Source organism: Zea mays, chromosome 5, assembly GCF_902167145.1.
Source record: "Zea mays cultivar B73 chromosome 5, Zm-B73-REFERENCE-NAM-5.0, whole genome shotgun sequence".
In the NCBI taxonomy this organism is placed as follows: domain Eukaryota; kingdom Viridiplantae; phylum Streptophyta; class Magnoliopsida; order Poales; family Poaceae; genus Zea; species Zea mays.
Window position 1 is genome coordinate 76,268,760 of NC_050100.1, and position 22,503 is coordinate 76,291,262.

Genomic DNA, 22,503 nt, shown 5'->3' on the forward strand with positions numbered 1-22,503 from the left:
TTTGTCTGAAGACATACCAAGTACCTTCATACATATTGAAAATGAAGTTGATGCACTCAATGAAGTGATAGCTGCATGGTGACTTCTGTGCTTTGCTAGCTTCTCGCGGCACAGCTGCCGCATTCTTGAAGGCCGGTTGCACGCATGCGAAGACAGTAAATAGACCAACCTTTAGCGTGTCGCCATCAGATTTGATTGATATTCCTAGTGAAGCCCAAAGCATCGGAAACATATTCATAACTCAGATTTGGGCTAAGGGTGGACGAGAGTTGGCTAGGGACGAAGCCCGAAACCTGCTTAAACCAGTACGGAACTTATACATGTTGCTTGCCTTGATTCTTATATTTACTTTTACCTTATGCCATTATTTGTCTGCAAGATAGCGGTGCCGAAGATTGATGACCCAAAGCATATTCTGAAGGTTGCTGAGATGAAGCTTCTCTTTAAGCCTTCCTGTATAGAGCTTAGGGATATTTGCATTATCTTTGCAAAAATTGTAACCGAGGATTAAACAGTACTGTGTATATTTGTCCATACCTTGTAATATATTTTTACCTTTTCATCCATGTACGAATTGCTTTGCTGTGGACGAAACTTGTATCTTTTGAGCTGAAGGCGAAAAACACCTTCCCTTCTTTTCGTACACATCGAAGCATTTCCTTGCATAAAATGTTTTTATTTGAAACGAAGCTTCTTCGTGTTTATCGAAGCACTTTGTCGTTGAAGCCAGAGTATTCCTGTTCGTGCTTTATGTCATGATGATGATGATCCTACGAATGTCTAAATGAATGTCTGTATGAATGCAATGTATGATGTGATGTAATATGCAAATGAATGTCCCAAACACACATGAAGCCACACCCAGACTCTGCATCCCCTTAGGAACGACTTTGGAGCTTCTTCACCTTATATTTCGGTGGCACCTAAGCTCTGCATCCCCTTAGGAACGACTTTGGAGCTTCTTCACCTTCTATTTCGGTGACACTTAAGCTCTGCATCCCCTTAGGAACAACTTTGCAGCTTCTTCACCTTCTATTCCGGTGGTATTTGGCTCTGCATTCCCTTAGGAATGACTTTTGAGCTTCGGAACTTACGCTGCGCTCCCTTATGAACGACTTTTGCAGCTTCAGAACTTACACTACGCTCCCTTGGCAACGACTTTTGCAGCTTCATCATCCTTGGGGTGATTACAGCTCTGCATCCCCTTAGGGACATCTTTTGAGCTTTTCCCTATTTTCTTTTGCACTCGATGGTGCAGGTTATGATATTACATATTACATCTTTGGGGGATTTTGGCCCTTGTATTGCATGGGGCTAAATAAGAATGAAAATTACAAACTATGGCCCCATTAAAAACCTTTTTCCCCTCCTGAAAGGAAAAGGGTGCCATAGGAAAAATAGAAAAGATTACATGAATTACACATAGTACCGCCGAAGCTCATCCGCATTCCAAGATCTGGGTATGTCGTTGTCGTCCATATCCTTCAATCTGTAAGAACTGGGTCTTGACGAAGATGCTACCAGAAAAGGACCTTCCCACTTCAGTTGTAACTTACCCACTGTATCTGGGTTGGCTATTCTTCGAAGCACCAAATGACATGGCTTGATGTTTTTTAATCGAACTTTCCTATCATGCCATTTTATTGTTTCAGCCTGATACTTATTGATGTGTTCTATGGCCTGAAGTCTGGTCCCTTCTATAGTGTCTTTTGTTATTTGAAAATCAGCTTCGTCTTCTTCTGAAGTTGTGGTTCTTATTGATCCTGTCTTTGCTTCTTCTGGTGTTATTGCTTCGTCACCGAACAAGAGCTTGAAAGGTGTAAAACCTGTTAACCTTGAGACAGTTGTGTTATGGCCCCACACCACTTTGATCAACTCTTCTGGCCACTTTCCTCTAGGTTGATTGAAGATTAACTTCATTATTCCTGTCATTATGATTCCATTTGCTCTCTCTACTAACCCATTTGATTCTGGATGTCTTACTGATGCAAAATGAATTTTTGTACCAATTCGGTCACAAAAATCTTTGAATGTTTCGGCATCAAATTGAGTTCCATTGTCAACAGTTATTGCCTTCGGCACACCGAAGCGACAAATAATATTTTGCCAAAAGAATTTCTGTATTGTGGCCGAAGTTATTGTGGCTAAAGGCTTTGCTTCGATCCACTTAGAGAAATACTCCACTGCCAAGACGACGTATTTCAAATTTCCTTGTGCTGGTGGAAGTGGAACTAACAAATCCAAACCCACCTTTGCAGTGGCCAAGTTGGCTGTATTAGTTGAGTTAAGGACGAAGGTTGTTTCTGGTCTTTTGCACATTTTTGGCAATTTTCACATTTTTGAACCAAGTCTGCTGCATCCGAAACTGCCTTCAGCCAGTAAATTTTTTGTCTAAAAACCTTCCCTAGCAAAGGCCTAGACTGATAGCACCTAGAGGGGGGGGGTGAATAGGTGATCCTGTAGAAACTTGAAACTTAATTCGCAAAACTTGATTAGGAGTTAGCACGAATAAGCCAAGTGGCTAGAGAGGAGAACTTGCACAACATGATGACCACAAAGATATCAACACAGAGATGGCACGGTGGTTTATCCCGTGGTTCGGCCAAGTCCAACACTTGCCTACTCCACGTTGTGGCGTCCCAATGGACGAGGGTTGCAATCAACTCCTTTCAAGCGGTCCAAAGACCCACTTGAATACCATGGTGTTTTGCTTTCACTTTACTATATCCCTCTTGCGAGGAATCTCCACAACTTGGAGCCTCTCGCCCTTACACTTTGAAGTTCACAAAGAAGCATGGAGTAAGGGAGGGATGAGCAACACACACAAGACACGAAATCAGAGTACCAACACGCACACAGGTCGCAACAAGAGCTCACAACACAACTCAACGAGTTCACAACTCAAATGGAGCTCTAGTTGCTATCACAAAGAATCAAATGCGCGGAATCGAAGTCTTGGTGTTTAGGAATGCTTAGAGAATGCTTGGTGTACTCCTCCATGCGCCTAGGGGTCCCTTTTATAGCCCCAAGGCAGCTAGGAGCCGTTGAGTGCATTCCAGGAAGGCAATTCTTGCCTTCTGTCACCTGGCGCACCGGACAGTCCGGTGCGGATTTCTTTCCTTCTTTGACGAAGCCAACCGTTGGCGCTTTGGAGCCGTTGGCGCACCGGACACTGTCCGGTGCACACTGGACAGTTCGGTGCCCCCTTCCGACCGTTGGCTCGGCCACGTGTCTCGCGCGGATCGCGCGGCTGACCGTTGGCTCACCGGACAGTCCAGTGCACACCGGACAGTCCGGTGAATTATAGCCGTACACCGTTAATCACTTCCCGAGGGCAGCAAGTTCGCCTGAGCCAGCCTGGCGCACCGGACACTGTCCGGTGCACCACCGGACAGTCCGGTGCACCCAGACAGAGCTGACTTTGGCTGAACAAAGCCATCTTTAATTTCAACTTGATTTTTCCTGTTTCCAGCACTTAGACACAATACATTAGTCTCTAAAACAATGTACTAAGTCTGAGAAACATACCTTTATACTTGATTTGTACTTTGTCCTCCATTTAACACTTAGGCGCTTGTGTTGGACACTAAATCACCAAAATACTTAGAAATGGCCCAAGGGCACATTTCCCTTTCAATCTCCCCCTTTTTGGTGATTTATGCCAACACAACATAAAGCAAGTAGAACAAGTGCAAAATCACTTCAAATAAGAACTCAAAATTGTTTTGATTCAAATTTGACATATATGGATCATTCTTTGCCACCATTTAGTTTGTTTTTGCAAATCAAACTCAATTTCCTATCTCTAAGTCAAACACACATGTTGAAACATAAAGAGATATATTTCACGAGAAATTGATCAAGGATTCAAAAACTCCCCCTTTTTCCCATAATTAAGCCTTCTCCCCGCAAGAGACCAACTTTTGACAATAAGAGGCAAACAAGAGTATTTTGACAATAAGAGGCAAACAAGAGTATTTTGACAAACAAAAACTCTAACTCTACTTTTTCAAAATTCTCAAGTGGTAGCTGATCCATTTCTTGCTTTGGCCTTATTTTCTCCCCCTTTGGCATCAAGCACCAAAACGGGATCAATTTTGGCCCTTTAACCCCATTGCCTCACCAAAATCTTCAACTAAGAGTAAAAAGGCAATAAGAGTACAAGGATGAACTTGGAATAAGTTACTCTTTCATCGGAGTGCAGTGGAAGTCTTGCATGGTCCAAGTCCACCTTTTCCCTTTCAAACCTCCTTTGAGACTAAATTAAGCAAACTCAAGCACACAGTTAGTCTCAAAGGGTCAAGTTGTAGCACATCTCCCCCTAAATATGTGCATCACTTGCAAGTGGACTTGTGAGGTCCGGGGAGTGTTTGTACAACTTGAGCACCATAACTAAACAACAAAATGCTTAAGGAACATGATCAAGGCATAAAACACATGTATGCTATCAATCAATCCAAGTTCCGCGAATCTAAGACATTTAGCTCACTACGCAACTTGCAAAAGGTCTGCTCATCTAAAGGCTTGGTAAAGATATCGGCTAGCTGGTTCTCGGAGCTAACATGAAACACTTCGATATCTCCCTTTTGCTGGTGGTCTCTCAAAAAGTGATGCCGGATGTCTATGTGCTTTGTGCGGCTGTGTTCAACAGGATTATCCGCCATGCAGATAGCACTCTCATTATCACATAGGAGTGGGACTTTGCTCAGATTGTAGCCAAAGTCCCTGAGGGTTTGCCTCATCCAAAGTAGTTGCGCGCAACACTGTCATGCGGCAACGTACTCGGCCTCAGTGGTGGATAGGGCAACGGAAGTTTGTTTCTTAGAACTCCATGACACCAGGGACCTTCCTAAGAATTGGCACGTCCCCGATGTACTCTTCCTATCGACCTTACATCCAGCATAGTCGGAGTCTGAATATCCAATCAAGTCAAAGGTAGACCCCTTTGGATACCAGATCCCGAAGCAAGGCGTAGCGACTAAATATCTAAGAATTCGCTTCACGGCCACTAAGTGACATTCCCTTGGATCGGATTGAAATCTAGCACACATGCATACACTAAGCATAATATCCGGTCTACTAGCACATAAATAAAGTAAAGACCCTATCATAGACCGGTATGCCTTTTGATCAACGGACTTACCTCCTTTGTTGAGGTCGGTGTGTCCGTCGGTTCCCATTGGAGTCTTTGCGGGCTTGGCGTCCTTCATCCCAAACCGCTTGATCAAGTCTTGCGTGTACTTCGTTTGGGAGATGAAGGTCCCATCCTTGAGTTGCCTCACTTGGAACCCAAGGAAATAGCTTAACTCGCCCATCATCGACATCTCAAACTTTTGAGTCATCACCCTGCTAAACTCTTCACAAGACTTTTGGTTAGTAGAACCAAATATTATGTCATCGACATAAATTTGGCACACAAAAAGATCGCCATCACATGTCTTAGTGAAAAGAGTTGGATCGGCTTTCCCAACCTTGAAAGCATTAGCAATTAAAAAGTCTCTAAGGCATTCATACCATGCTCTTGGGGCTTGCTTAAGTCCATAGAGCGCCTTTGAGAGCTTACACACGTGGTCGGGGTACCGTTCATCCTCGAAGCCAGGGGGTTGCTCCACGTACACCTCCTCCTTGATTGGCCCATTGAGGAAAGCGCTCTTCACATCCATTTGGTACAACCTGAAAGAATGGTGAGCGGCATATGCTAGCAAAATACGAATGGACTCTAGCCTAGCCACAGGAGCAAAAGTCTCCTCAAAGTCCAAACCTGCGACTTAGGCATAACCTTTTGCCACAAGTCGTGCCTTGTTCCTTGTCACCACCCCGTGCTCGTCTTGTTTGTTGCGGAACACCCACTTGGTTCCCACAACATTTTGCTTGGGACGTGGCACCAGTGTCCAAATTTCATTTCTCTTGAAGTTGTTGAGCTCCTCCTGCATGGCCAACACCCAGTCTGGATCTAGCAAGGCCTCCTCTACCCTGAAAGGCTCAATAGAAGAGACAAAGGAGTAATGCTCACAAAAATTAACTAATCGAGACCGAGTAGTTACTCCCTTGCTAATGTCACCCAAAATCTGGTCGACGGGATGATCCCTTTGAATCATCGCTCGGACTTGAGTTGGAGGTGCCTGTTGTGCTTCTTCCTCCATTACATGATCATTTTGAGCTCCCCCTTGATCACACATCTCCTCTTGATGAACCTGTTCATCGTCTTGAGTTGGGGGATACACCATTGTTGAGGAAGAAGGTTGATCTCGCTCATTTTGTTCCTGTGGCCGCACATCTCCAATCGCCATGGTGCGTATTGCGGCCGTTGGAACGTCTTCTTCATCTATATCATCAAGATCAACAACTTGCTCTCTTGGAGAGCCATTAGTCTCATCAAATACAACGTCGCTAGAGACTTCAACCAAACCTAATGATTTGTTGAAGACCCTATACGCCTTTGTATTTGAGTCATAACCTAACAAAAACCCTTCTACGGCTTTGGGAGCAAATTTAGAATTCCTACCCTTCTTCACTAGAATGTAGCATTTACTCCCAAAAACTCAGAAATACGAAACATTGGGTTTGTTACCAGTTAGTAGCTCAGACGAAGTCTTCTTGAGGAGGCGATGAAGGTAGACCCGGTTGATGGCGTGGAAAGCCGTGTTTACAGCTTCCGACCAAAAGCGCTCGGGGGTCTTGAATTCTCCAAGCATCGTCCTCGCCATGTCTATAAGCGTCCTGTTCTTCCTCTCTACCACACCATTTTGCTGTGGTGTGTAGGGAGCGGAGAACTCGTGCTTGATTCCTTCCTCCTCAAGATATTCCTCCACTTGCAGGTTCTTGAACTCGGACCCATTGTCGCTCCTTATCTTCTTCACCTTGAGCTCAAACTCGTTTTGAGCTCTCCTTAGGAAGCGCTTGAGGGTCCCTTGGGTTTCAGATTTATCCTGCAAAAAGAATACCCAAGTGAAGCGGGAAAAATCATCAACTATAACAAGACCATACTTACTTCCTCCTATGCTTAGATAGGCGACGGGTCCGAAGAGGTCCATATGAAGTAACTCCAGGGGTCTTGATGTTGTCATCACATTTTTGGCATGATGAGAGCTTTCCACCTGTTTCCCTGCTTGACAAGCTGCACAAGGTCTATCTTTTTCGAAAGTAACATTAGTTAGACCTATCACGTGTTCTCCCTTTAGAAGCTTGTGAAGGTTCTTCATCCCCACATGTGCTAAGCGGCGATGCCACAGCCAGCCCATGCTAGTCTTAGCAATTAAGCATGCATCTAGACCGACCTCCTCTTTTGCAAAATCAACTAAATAGAGTTTGCCGTCTAATACACCCTTAAAAGCTAATGAACCATCACTTCTTCTAAAGACAAACACATCTATATTTGTGAATAAACAGTTATATCCCATATTACACAGTTGACTCACAGACAACAAGTTATATCCAAGCGACTCAACTAAGAACACATTAGAAATAGAGTGCTCGGATGAAATAGCAATTTTTCCTAACCCTTTCACCTTTCCTTGGTTCCCATCACCGAATATGATTGAATCTTGGGGATCCTTGTTCTTGACGTAGGAAGAGAACATCCTCTTTTCCCCCGTCATGTGGTTTGTGCATCCGCTGTCGATAATCCAGCTTGAGCCCCCGGATGCATAAACCTGCAAGGCAAATTTAGGCTTGGGTCTTAGGTACCCAACTCATGTTGGGTCCTACAAGGTTAGTCACAATAGTCTTAGGGACCCAAATGCAAGTCTTGTCTCCCTTACATTTGGTCCCTAATTTCCTAGCAATTATCTTCTTATCCTTTCTACAAATAGCAAAGGAAGCATTGCAAGCATAGTAAATTGTATAAGGTTCATTTATTATTTTCCTAGAAACATGAACAACATTTCTTCTAGGCATGTGATCAACATTTCTCCTAGCTAAATTTCTATCATGCATAATAGAAGAACTAGAAGCAACCATGGCATGAGAATCAAAAGCATCATAACTTCTATAAACATTTCTAGAATGTCTCCTATCATGATACATGAAGGCATGGTTCTTTTGAGCACTACTAGCCATAGGGGCCTTCCCTTTCTCCTTGGCGGAGATGGAAGCCTTATGGCTTGTTAAGTTCTTGACTTCCCTCTTGAAGCCAAGACCATCCTTAATTGAGGGGTGTCTACCAATCGTGTAGGCATCCCTTGCAAATTTTAGCTTGTCAAATTCACTTTTGCTAGTCTTAAGTTGGGCATTAAGACTAGCCACTTCATCATTTAATTTAGAAATGCAAACTAGGTGTTCACTACAAGCATCAACATTAAAATCTTTGCACCTATTGCAAATCATAACATGTTCTACACAAGAGTTAGATTTATCCGCTACTACTAGTTTAGCATTTAAATCATCATTAACACCTGTTAGAGTAGAAATGGTTTCATGACAAGTAGATAGTTCACAAGAAAGCATTTCATTCCTTTTAACTTCTAGAGCAAGAGAATTTTGTGCACTAACAAATTTATCATGCTCTTCATACAAAAGATCCTCTTGCTTTTCTAATAACCTATTCTTATCATTCAAGGCATCAATTAATTCATTAATTTTATCAACCTTGGTTCTATCTAGGCCTTTGAATAAACATGAATAATCTATTTCATCATCATCACTAGACTCATCCTCACTTGAAGAAGCATAAGTACTAGTATTACGAGTGCTTACCTTCTTTTCCCTTGCCATGAGGCAAATGTGATGCTCGTTGGGGAAGAGGGATGACTTGTTGAAAGCGGTGGCGGCGAGTCCTTCGTTGTCGGAGTCGGACGAGGAGCAATCCGAATCCCACTCCTTCCCAAGATGTGCCTCGCCCTTCGCCTTCTTGTAGTTCTTCTTCTTTTCCCACTTTCCACTCTTCTTTTCCTGGTCACTATCATTATCGGGACAATTAGCGATAAAATGACCAATCTTATCGCATTTGAAGCAGGAGCGCTTCCCCTTCGTCTTGTTCTTGTTGGGGTGCTCCTTGCGACCCTTTAGCACCGTCTTGAACCGCTTGATGATGAGGGCCATCTCTTCATCATTAAGCCCGGCCGCCTCAACTTGTGCCACCTTGTTAGGTAGCGCCTCCTTGCTCCTTGTTGCCTTTAGAGCAATAGTTTGAGGCTCTTGGATTGGACCATTTAATGCATCGTCGACGTATCTAGCCTCCTTGATCATCATTCGCCCACTTATGAACTTTCCAAGGATCTCTTCGGGCGTCATCTTCGTGTACCTAGGATTCTCACGAATATTGTTCACAAGATGTGGATCAAGGACGGTAAAGGACCTTAGCATTAGTCGGACAACGTCGTGGTCCGTCCATCGCGTGCTTCCATAACTCCTTATCTTGTTGACGAGGGTTTTGAGCCTGTTGTACGTTTGGGTTGGCTCCTCCCCCCTTATCATCGCGAACCTCCCGAGTTCTCCCTCCACCAACTCCATCTTGGTGAGCATGGTGACGTCGTTCCCCTCATGTGAGATCTTGAGGGTATCCCAGATCTGCTTGGCGTTATCCAAGTCGCTCACTTTATGGTATTCGTTCCTGCACAAGGAAGCTAGAAGAACAGTAGTAGCTTGTGCATTTTTGTGAATTTGCTCATTAATGAACATGGGACTATCAGTACTATCAAATTTCATTCCATTCTCGACTATCTCCCTATGCTTGGATGGAGAGAGAACAAGTGACTACACATTTTGTGACTCCAAAATCCGTAGTCCTCTCCATCAAAGTGAGGAGGTTTGCCAAGAGGAATGGAAAGCAAATGTGCATTCGAGCTATGCGGAATACGAGAATAATCGAAAGAGAAGTTTGAGTTAACCGTCTTCTTTTTCTCGTAGTCGTTGTCGTCGTCCTTTTGGGAAGAAGAGGACTCGTCGCTGTCGTCGTAGTAGACGATCTCCTTGATGCGCCTCGTCTTCTTCTTCTTTCCATCTTTTCGTTTGTGGCCTGAGCCCGAGTCGGTATGCTTGTCATCTTTCGGCTCGTTGACGAAGGACTCCTTTTCCTTATTATTGATCACAATCCCCTTGCCCTTAGGATCCATCTCTTCGGGCGATTAGTCCCTTTCTTGAAGAGAACGGCTCTGATACCAATTGAGAGCACCTAGAGGGGGGTGAATAGGTGATCCTGTAAAAACTTGAAACTTAATCCGCAAAACTTGATTAGGAGTTAGCACGAATAAGCCAAGTGGCTAGAGAGGAGAACTTGCACAACACGATGACCACAAAGATATCAACACAGAGATGGCACGGTGGTTTATCCCGTGGTTCGGCCAAGTCCAACACTTGCCTACTCCACGTTGTGGTGTCCCAATGGACGAGGGTTGCAATCAACCCCTTTCAAGCGGTCCAAAGACCCACTTGAATACCACGGTGTTTTGCTTTCACTTTATAATATCCCGCTTGCGAGGAATCTCCACAACTTGGAGCCTCTCGCCCTTACACTTTGAAGTTCACAAAGAAGCACAGAGTAAGGGAGGGATGAGCAACACACACAAGACACGAAATCAGAGTACCAACACGCATACAGGTCGCAACAAGAGCTCACAACACAACTCAACGAGTTCACAACTCAAATGGAGCTCTAGTTGCTATCACAAAGAATCAAATGCGCGGAATCGAAGTCTTGGTGTTTAGGAATGCTTAGAGAATGCTTGGTGTACTCCTCCATGCGCCTAGGGGTCCCTTTTATAGCCCCAAGGCAGCTAGGAGCCGTTGAGTGCATTCCAGGAAGGCAATTCTTGCCTTCTGTCGCCTGGCGCACCGGACACTGTCCGGTGCGGATTTCTTTCCTTCTTTGACGAAGCCGACCGTTGGCGCTTTGGAGCCGTTGGCGCACCGAACACAGTCCGGTGCACACCGGACAGTCCGGTGCCCCCTTCCGACCGTTGGCTCGGCCACGTGTCTCGCGCGGATCGCGCGGCCGACCGTTGGCTCACCGGACAGTCCGGTGCACACCGGACAGTCCGGTGAATTATAGCCGTACGCCGTTAATCACTTCCCGAGGGCAGCAAGTTCTCTTGAGCCAGCCTGGCGCATCGGACACTGTCCGGTGCACCACAGGACAGTCCGGTGCACCCAGACAGAGCTGACTTTGGCTGAACAAAGCCATCTTTAATTTCAACTTGATTTTTCCTGTTTCCAGCACTTAGACACAATACATTAGTCTCTAAAACAATGTACTAAGTCTGAGAAACATACCTTTATACTTGATTTGTACTTTGTCCACCATTTAACACTTAGGCGCTTGTGTTGGACACTAAATCACCAAAATACTTAGAAATGGCCCAGGGGCACATTTCCCTTTCATAGACCCAATATGAGACCCACATAATCCTGCATGTATTTCCTTCATCAATTCTTGACCTTCGGTTATGGACAAACACTTGAGTAATGCAGAGCATACTCCATATTTATATAACTCCCCTTCTATGATCACATATGGTCTTGTTCTTGCTTCCATTCTTTTATTATAAACTTCGTCATCTGAAAGACAGTTGCCTTGGAGGAAAGATATAATCTGAGTCCTCCAATCTTCAATATGTACAGGTGATATTGCAAGCACTGCCCTCTCCATAAGTTTGACTGAAGGTGCTTTTATTGTTTCAAATAACACCTCCGAAGGTAAAGGGAGCCCCTGTGCCGCTGACTTGGCTAGTAAATCCGCATGCTCATTTTTCCCCCTTGGGATATTTTTTACAGAAATCCTTCAAAAGAGGCTTCCAATCTTTGGACTGCATCCAAATATTTTTCAAGCTTCGGATCCCTTGCCTTGCTACTTTTGTCTACATGGCCAGAAATAACTTGAGAATCAGTTTTGAGGATTGCCCTTCTTATTCCCATTGCCTTTAGCTTCCGAAGCCCTAAGAGAAGAGCTTCGTACTCGGCAATGTTATTTGTACAACTAAAGTCCAATTTTACTACATAATATGTTTTGACTTTAGAGGGCGCTACTAGAACAGCAGTCACTCCTGCGCCAAAGGTTCCCCAAGAGCCGTCATAGAATATCATCCAGGCTTCGTCCACTTTTGTTACTTCTTCTCCCTGAGCCCCTGGCGTCCAATTAGCAATGAAATCTGCTAACGCTTAAGATTGAATTGAAGATCTGTGTACATAATCAATGGTAAACTCATTAAGCTCCGCAGCCCATTTTCCAATCCTTCATGTAGCTTCTCTGTTTCTCATTATCAGAGCACCTAGAGGGGGGGTGAATAGGTGATCCTGTAAAATTCAACAACTAATAGCCACAAAACTTGGTTAAGTGTTAGAATGATAAAACCAAGTGGCTATAGAGAGAGCTCTTGTGAATCACAATAATCACACAGAAAAGCAATCACAAGAGACACGCGAGTTATCCCGTGGTTCGGCCAAGTATAATACTTGCCTACTTCCACGTTGTGGCGTCCCAATGGACGTGGGTTGCACTCAACCCCTTTCAAGTGATCCAATGATCAACTTGAATACCACGGTGTTCTTCTTTCTTATACTTTCTCCCGTTTGCGAGGAATCTCCACAACTTGGAGCCTCTCGCCCTTATAATTGATGATCACAAAGAAGCACAGAAGTAAGGGAGGGAAGAGCAACGCACACAAGACTCAACATGAGAGCACAATCACACACACAAGTCACAACTTGAGCTATAAGTTCAACACACGGAGTTCTCAACTCAAGAGGAGATCAAATTGCTAGCACAGAGAATCAAATGCGTGGGAGTGGAGTCTAGATGCTTAGGAATGATCAAAGAATGCTTAGGTGCCTCCTCCATGCGCCTAGGGGTCCCTTTTATAGCCCCAAGGCAGCTAGGAGCCGTTGGAGGCATTCCTAGAAGGCTAATCTTGCCTTTAGTCGGGTGGCACACCGAACAGTCTGGTGTTCCACCGCACAACCACTATTCATGTCCGGTGCACGATTTTCTTCCATTCCTGGCGTAGCCGACCGTTGCAGCATCGGGCTGGTTGGCGCACCGGACAGTCCGGTGTCCCTAGCCGACCGTTGGCGCGGGCCACGCGTCGCCCGCGGATTGCGCGACCGACCGTTGCGCTGGCGACCATTGGCTCACCGGACAGTCCGGTGCACCATCGGACAGTCCGGTGAATTATAGCCGTACGCCGCCAAAGTTTTCCCAAGAGTGGTCAGTTCGTCGGAGACCAGCCTGGCGCACCGGACACTGTCCGGTGCACCACCGGACAGTTCGGTGTGCCAGACTGTGCTGAGCCTTGGCTGCACACAGGCACTCTCTTCCAATCTTTTTCTTTTCCTGTTTCTAGCACTTAGGTAACTTCATTAGTATCCAAAACAAATGTACTAAGTCTAGAAACATACCTTCTTTGTTGATTTGTACTTCATTCATCATTTAGCATATAATAACCCACTCAATATGTGTTGGACACTTAATCACCAAAATATACTAGAAATAGCCCAAGGGCACATTTCCCTTTCAATCTCCCCCTTTTTGGTGATTTATGCCAACACATCAAAAAGCAACAAATAGAAGTGCAACATCAATGCAATTGAGAACAAAAATAGTCTTTGACAAGATTTGACATATTTGGATCGTTCTTTGCCACCACTTGGTTTGTTTTTGCAAATCAAATTCATTTTCCTTTCTCTAAGTCAAAATGATTAAGAGCCAAAAACTCCCCATTTTTCCCATAATCAAACATTCTCCCCATAAGAGACCAAATTGTGATAGTAAGAGTATTTTGACAAATCAAAAGTTCTACTCTACTCTTTTTAAAAATTTCACAAGTGGTAGCTGATCCATTTGCTTTGGCCTTATTTTCTCCCCCTTTGGCATTAAGCACCAAAACAGGATCATTCTTGGCCCTTTAACCCCATTGCCTCACCAAAAATGTCAATTAAGAGCAAAAAGGCAATATGAGCTTAAGAATGAACTTGGAGGTTTGTACACTAATACCGGAGTGCAGTGGAAGTCTTTGCATGGTACAAGTTCACCTTTCCTTTTCAATTCACCTTTAAGACTACATCAAGTAAACTCAAGCACAAATGTTAGTCTCAAAGGGTCAAGTTGTAGCACTTCTCCCCCTAAATATGTGCATCATTCACATATGGACTTGTGAGGTCCGGGGATCCCTTGCACAACTTGAGCACCATAAATAAACAATAAATCTCATAAATGCATAAAGTGACTTGATCCAAGGCATAAAACACATGTATGCTATAAATCAATCCAAGTTACGCGAATCTAAGACATTTAGCTCACTACGCAGCCTGCAAAAGGTTTTCTCATCTAAAGGCTTGGTAAAGATATCGGCTAGCTGGTTCTCGGTGCTAATATAGAACACTTCGATATCTCCCTTTTGCTGGTGGTCTCTCAAAAAGTGATGCCGGATGTCTATGTGCTTAGTGCGGCTGTGCTCAACAGGATTTTCCGCCATGTGGATTGCACTCTCATTGTCACATAGGAGTGGGACTTTGCTCAGATTGTAGCCAAAGTCCCGGAGGGTTTGCCTCATCCAAAGTAGTTGCACGCAACACTGTCCTGCGACAACATATTCGACCTCAACAGTGGATAGGGCAACGGAGGTTTGTTTCTTAGAACTCCAAGACACCAGGGACCTTCCTAGGAATTGGCACGTCCCTGGTGTACTCTTTCTATCAACCTTGCATCCAGCATAATCGGAGTCTGAGTATCCAATCAAGTCAAAGGTAGACCCCTTTGGATACCAGATCCCGAAGCAAGGCGTAGCAACTAAATATCTAAGAATTCGCTTAATGGCCACAAGGTGGCATTCCCTTGGATCGGATTGAAATCTAGCACACATGCATACGCTAAGCATAATATCCGGTCTACTAGGACATAAATAAAGCAAGGATCCTATCATAGACCGGTATGCCTTTTGATCAATGGACTTACCTCCTTTGTTGAGGTCGACATGTCCGTCGGTTCCCATTAGCGTCTTTGCGGGATTGGCGTCCTTCATCCCAAACCGCTTGAGAAGGTCTTGCATGTACTTCATTTGTGAGATGAAGGTGCCGTCCTTGAGTTGCTTCACTTGGAACCCAAGGAAGTAGTTCAACTCGTCCATCATCGACATCTCAAATTTCTGTGTCATCACCCTGCTAAACTCCTCACAAGACTTTTGGTTAGTAGAACCAAATATTATGTCATCGACATAAATTTGGCACACAAATAGGTCACCATCACAAGTCTTAGTGAAAAGAGTTGGATCGACTTTCCCAACCTTGAAAGCATTAGCAATTAGAAAATCTCTAAGGCATGCATACCATGCTCTTGGGGCTTGCTTAAGTCCATAGAGCGCCTTAGAGAGCTTACACACATGGTTGGGGTACCGTTCATCCTCAAAGCCAGAGGGTTGCTCCACATACACCTCCTCCTTGATTGGCCCGTTGAGGAAAGCGCTCTTCACATCCATTTGGAACAACCTGAAAGAGTGGTGAGCGGCATAGGCTAACAAAATGCGAATAGACTCTAGCCTAGCCACAGGAGCAAAAGTCTCCTCAAAATCCAAACCTGCGACTTGGGCATAGCCTTTTGCCACAAGTCAAGCCTTATTCCTTGTCACCACCCCATGCTCGTCTTGCTTGTTATGGAACACCCACTTAGTTCCCACAACGTTTTGCTTGGGACGTGGCACCAGGCTCCAAACTTCATTCCTCTTGAAGTTGTTGAGCTCTTCCTGCATGGCCAACACCCAATCCGGATCTTGCAAGGCCTCTTCTACCCTGAAAGGCTCAATAGAAGAGACAAACGAGTAATGCTCACAAAAGTTAGCTAGTCTTGAGCGAGTAGTTACTCCCTTGCTTATATCCCCCAGAATCTGGTTGATGGGATGATTCCTTTGAATCGTCGCTCGGACTTGAGTTGGACGGGCCCGTGGTGCTTCTTCTTCCATAACTTGATCTTCTTGTGCTCCCCCTTGATCACATGCCTCCTCTTGAAGAACCTGTTCGTCATCTTGAGTTGGGGGGTGCACCATTGTTGAGGAAGAAGGTTGATCCTGCACTTGGTGTTCCTGTGGTCGCACATCTCCAATCGCCATGGTGCGAATTGCGTCCGTTGGAACATCATCTTCATCTACATCATCAAGATCAACTTGCTCTCTTGGAGAGCAATTAGTCTCATCAAATACAACGTCGCTAGAGACTTCAACCAAACCCGATGATTTGTTGAAGACTTTATACGCCTTTGTATTTGAGTCATAACTTAGTAAAAACCCTTCTACAGCTTTGGGAGCAAATTTGGAATTTCTACCTTTCTTCACCAAAATGTAACATTTGCTCCCAAATACACGAAAGTCTGAGACGTTGGGTTTGTTACCAGTCAGAAGTTTGTACGAGGTCTTCTTGAGGAGGCGATGAATGTAGAGCCGGTTTATGGCGTTGCAAGCTATGTTCACAGCTTCCGACCAAAACCGCTCGGGCGTCTTGAATTCTCCAAGCATCGTCCTCACCATGTCTATGAGCGTCCTGTTCTTCCTCTCTACCACACCGTTTTGCTGTGGTGTGTAGGGAGCGGAGAACTCGTGCTTGATACCTTCCTCCTCAAGGTACTCCTCTTGTAAGATCTTGAACTCGGACCCGTTGTTGCTTCTTATCTTTTTCACCTTGAGCTCAAATTCATTTTGAGCTCTCCTTAGAAAGCGCTTTAGGGTCCCTTGGGTTTCTATTTTATCCTGCAAAAAGAATACCCAACTGAAGCGGGAAAAATCATTAACAATAACTAGACCATACTTACTTCCCCCGATGCTAAGGTAGGCGACGGGTCCGAAGAGGTCCATATGAAGTAGCTCCAGAGGTCTTGATGTGGTCATCACATTCTTGCTGTGATGAGTACTTCCCACCTGTTTACCTGCTTGACAAGCTAAACAAGTTCTATCTTTTTCGAAATATACATTTGTTAGTCCTAACACATGCTCTCCCTTTAGAAGTTTGTGGAGGTTCTTCATCCCAACATGTGCTAGACGGCGATGCCACAGCCAGCCCATACTAGTCTTAGCGATTAAGCATGCATCTAGATCGGCCTCCTCTTTCGAAAAATCAACTAAGTAGAGTTTGCCATTTAGTACACCCTTAAACGCTAATGAACCATCACTCCTTCTAAAGACAGATACATCAACATTTGTAAACAAACAATTGTAGCCCATGTGGCACAATTGACTAACAGACAGGAGATTATAGCCTAGCGACTCTACTAAAAATACATTAGAAATAGAGTGCTCATTTGTGATGGCAATCTTGCCCAAGCCTTTGACCTTGCCTTGGTTCCCATCTCCAAAGATAATCGTATCCTGGGAATCCTTGTTCTTGACGTAGGAGGTGAACATCTTCTTCTCCCCCGTCATGTGGTTTGTGCATCCGCTGTCGATAATCCAGCTTGAGCCCCCGGATTCATAAACCTGCAAGGCAATTTACGCTTGGGTTTTAGGTACCCAACTCTTGTTGGGTCCTACAAGGTTAGTCACAATATCCTTTGGGACCCAAATGCAAGTCTTGTCTCCCTTGCATTTGGCCCCCAACTTCCTAGCAATCACTTTCTTATTTTTACATGAAAGTACAAAATCAGTGTTGCAGGTATGAAAAACAGTACCAGATTCATTATGCATTTTCCTAGGCACATGATGAATAACATTTCCCTTCCTAGGCCTACTTCTACCATGCACAAGAGTAGAACTTGAAGCAATCATAGCATGTGAATCATAAGTGTCATAACTCCTATTATAATGAGCATTCCTAGAAAATTTTCTATCATAAATAAGTGCATGATTCCTTTGAATGCTACTAGCCATAGGGGCCTTCCCTTTCTCCTTGTTGAGAATGGGAGCCCTTTGGCTTGTTAAGTTCTTGGCTTCCTTCCGAAAGCCAAGACCATCCTTAATTGAGGGGTGTCTACCAACCGTGTAGGCATCCCTTGCAAATTTTAACTTATCAAAGTCACTTTTGCAAGTCTTAAGTTGAGCATTAAGACTTGCCACTTCATAATTTAATTTTGTAATAGCAATGATATGTTCATTACAAGCATTAACATCAAAGTCCTTACATCTATTACAAATTACAACATGTTCTACACATGAACTAGATTTATTAGCTACTTCTAGCTTAGTATTTAAATCATCATTCAAAATCTTTAAACTAGAGATTGATTCATGGCACACAGATAATTCAGAGGATAACAATTCATTTCTTTTAGTTTCTAAAACAAGAGACTTTTGTGTACTAACAAGTGTATCATGCTCTTCATATAAAATATCCTCTTGCTTTTCTAAAAGTCTATCCTTTTCGTTTAAAGCATCAATTAACTCATTAATTTTATCTACTTTTGATCTATCTAAACCCTTAAATAATTCAGTATAGTCTACTTCATCATCACTAGATTCATCATCGCTTGAAGTAGTATACTTAGGGGTTTCACGAACGCTTACCTTTCTCTCCTTTGCCATGAGGCAGGTGTGGCATTCGTTGGGGAAGAGAGAGGACTTGTTGAAGGCTGAGGCAGCGAGTCCTTCATCGTCGGAATTGGAAGACGAGCAGTTCGAGTCCCACTCCTTTCCGATGTGTGCCTCGCCCTTTCCCTTCCTATAGCTCTTTTTCTTCTCTTTCTTCCCGCCCTTTCCTTGTTCCTGGTCACTAGAGTTATCAGGACAATTTGCTATAAAATGACCAGTCTTATCGCACTTGAAGCAGGAGCGCTTTCCCTTTGCTTTGTTCTTGTTAGAGTACTCCTTGTGTCCTTTCAATGCGGTCTTGAAGCGCTTTATGATTATGGCCATCTCATCCTTGTTTAGCCCGACCGCCTCAACTTGTGCCACCATGCTAGGTAGCGCCTCCCTGCTGCTTGTTGCTTTGAGAGCAACGGTTTGAGACTCGTAGATGGGTAGAGGGCCATTGAGAGCATCATCAATGTATCGCGCTTCCTTCACCATCATCCGCCCGCTTACAAACTTCCCAAGAATCTCCTCGGGAGTCATCTTTGTGTACCTAGGATTCTCACAGATTGAGTTCACAAGATGAGGGTGAATGACAGTAAAAGACCTGAGCATAAGTCGGACGACGTCGTGGTCCGTCCATCTCATGCTTCCATAGCTCCTGATCTTGTTGACCAGGGTCTTGAGCCTGTTGTACGTTTGCGTTGGCTCCTCTCCCTTGATCATGGCAAACCTTCCTAGCTCGCCTTCTACCAACTCCATTTTGGTGATCATGGTGGCGTCGTTCCCCTCATGCGAGATCTTGAGGGTGTCCCATATTTGCTTGGCATTGTCCAAGCCGCTCACCTTGTTATATTCATCCCCGCACAACGATGCTAACAAAACTGTGGTAGCTTGTGCATTTTTATGAATTTGTTTGTTAATGAATACAGGGGTATCCGTATTATCAAATTGCATTCCATTCTCAACTATCTCCCAAATACTAGGATGGAGAGAGAATAAATGACTACGCATTTTGTGACTCCAAAAAGTGTAGTCCTCTCCATCAAAGTGTGGAGGTTTACCAAGAGGAATGGAAAGCAAATGAGCATTGGAATTATAAGGAATACGAGAATAATCAAATGAAAAATTCAGATTAACCGGTTTCCTTTTCTCGTCGTCGTCGTCTCTTGGGGAAGAAGACTCATCGCTGTCGTAGTAGACAATCTTCTTGATGCGCCTATTCTTCTTCCCGTCCTTCTTCTTGTGACTCGAGCCAGAGTCAGTGGGCTTGTCGTACCTTGGCTCGTTGAGGAAGGACTCCTTCTCCTTGTCGTTGACCACCATCCTCTTTCTCTTAGGATCCATCTCTTTAGGTGATTAGTCCCTTTCGTGAAGAGAACTGCTCTAATACCAATTGAGAGCACCTAGAGGGGGGGTGAATAGGTGATCCTGTAAAATTCAACAACTAATAGCCACAAAACTTGGTTAAGTGTTAGAATGATAAAACCAAGTGGCTATGGAGAGAGCTCTTGCGAATCACAATAATCACACAGAAAAGCAATCACAAGAGACACGCGAGTTATCCCGTGGTTCGGCCAAGTATAATACTTGCCTACTTCCACGTTGTGGCGTCCCAATGGACGAGGGTTGCACTCAACCCCTTTAAAGTGATCCAATGATCAACTTGAATACCACAGTGTTCTTCTTTCTTATACTTTCTCCCGTTTGTAAGGAATCTCCACAACTTGGAGCCTCTCGCCCTTACAATTGATGATCACAAAGAAGCACGAAAGTAAGGGAGGGAAGAGCAACGCACACAAGACTCAACACGAGAGGACAATCACGCACACAAGTCACAACTTGAGCTCTAAGTTAACACACGGAGTTCTCAACTCAAGAGGAGCTCAAATTGCTAGCACAGAGAATCAAATGCGTGGGAGTGGAGTCTAGATGCTTAGGAATGATCAAAGAATGCTTAAGTGCCTCCTCCATGCGCCTAGGGGTCCCTTTTATAGCCCCAAGGTAGCTAGGAGCCGTTGGAGGCATTCCTGGAAGGCTAATCTTGCCTTCTGTCGGGTGGCGCACCGGACAGTTCGGTGTGCCACCGGACAGCCACTGTTCATGTCCGGTGCGCGATTTCCTTCCATTCCTGGCGCAGCCGACCGTTGCAGCTTCGGGCTGGTTGGCGCACCGGACACTGTCCGGTGCACACCGAACAGTCCAGTGTCCCTAGCCGACCGTTGGCGTGGGCCACGCGTCGCCCATGGATTGCGCGGCCGACCGTTGCTTTGGTGACCGTTGGCTGGTGAATTATAGCCATACGCCGCCAAAGTTTTCCCGAGAGTGGCCAGTTCGCCGGTGACCAGCCTGGCGCACCGGACACTGTCTGGTACACCACCGGACAGTCTGGTGTGCCAGACTGTGCTGAGTCTTGGCTGCACATAGGCACTCTCTTCCAATCTTTTTCTTTTCCTGTTTCTAGAACTTAGGTAACTTCATTAGTATCCAAAACAAATGTACTAAGTCTAGAAACATACCTTCTTTGTTGATTTGTACTTCATTCATCATTTGGCATATAATAACCCACTTAATATGTGTTGGACACTTAATAACCAAAATATACTAGAAATGGCCCAAGGGCACATTTCCCTTTCACATTATATCCTTCAGAGGTTGTGATGAAGGCACTATTATATGATATGCTTGAAAGTTGTCGGCGTTTCGAAACCCGGGGGTCCCTGGACCGACGAGTAAACTATCGCCGCGTGCCCCAGCCCAGATGGGTCGGCGCGAGATGGAGCGCGAAGGGGGAAGGCAGCCGGAGGGAGACGGGCGTGAGAGGTGGAAATCCCGCGGCCTTCGTGTTTGTCCCGCGCCCAGGTCGGGTGCGCTTGCAGTAGGGGGTTACAAGCGTCCACGCGGGAGGGAGCGAGCGGCCTCACGCGAGCGCCTGTCCTGTCCTTCCCCGCGTGGCCAACCCTCTGTAAGAGGGCCCTGGTCCTTCCTTTTATAGGCGTAAGGAGAGGATCCAGGTGTACAATGGGGGGTGTAGCAGTGTGCTAACGTGTCTAGCGGAGGAGAGCTAGCGCCCTAAGTACATGCCATCGTGGCAGCCGGAGAGGTTTTGGCACCCGGTTCGTGTGGTGTCGTGGCCGTCGGAGGAGCGCTGGAGCCTGGCGGAAGGACAGCTGTCGGGGCTGTCGAGTCCTTGCTGACGTCCTCTTGCTTCCGTAAGAGGGCTGAGAGCCACCGTCGTCATAGAGCGTGCGGGGCGCCATCATTACTTGTCTGGCGGAGCGAGCCAGATGGGACGCCGGTCTTGTTCCCCGTAGCCTGAGTCAGCTCGGGGTAGGGTAATGATGGGGCCTCCTGTTGACGTGGTCGGTCCGTGCCCTGGGTTGGGTGATGTGGAGGCTCCTCCGAGGTCGAGGTCGAGTCTGTCTTCCGAGGCCGAGGTCGAGTCCGAGCCCCTGGGTCGGGCGAGGCGGAGACCATCGGCTGAGGCCAGGGCTGAGTCCTGACCCTGGGGTCGGGCGAAGCGGAGTTCGTCGTCTTCCGGGGCTGAGCCCGAGTCCGAGCCCTGGGGTCGGGCGAAGTGGAGTTCGTTGTCTTCCGGGGCTGAGCCCGAGTCCGAGCCCTGGGGTCGGGCGAAGCGGAGTTCGTCGTCTTCCGGGGCTGAGCCCGAGTCCGAGCCCTGGGGTCGGGCGAAGCGGAGTTTCCCATGGCGCCTAGGCCGGACTTGGCTGCTGTCAGCCTCACTCTGTCGAGTGGCACAACAGTCGGTGCGGCGCAGGCAGCGCTGTCCTCTTGTCATACTGGTCAGTGGAGCGGCGAAGTGACTACGGTCACTTCGGCTCTGTCGAATGGAGGGCGTGCGTCAGGATAAAGGTGTCAGGCCACCTTTGCATTAAATGCCCCTGCGATTTGGTCGGTTGGCGTGGCGATTTGGCCAAGGTTGCTTCTTGGCGAAGGCTGGGCCTCGGGCGAGCCAAAAGTATGTCCGTTGCTAGAGGGGGCCTCGGGTGAGACGTAGATCCTCCGGGGTCGGCTACCCTTGCCCGAGGCTGGGCTCGGGCGAGGCGTGATCGAGTCCCTCGAATGGACCGAT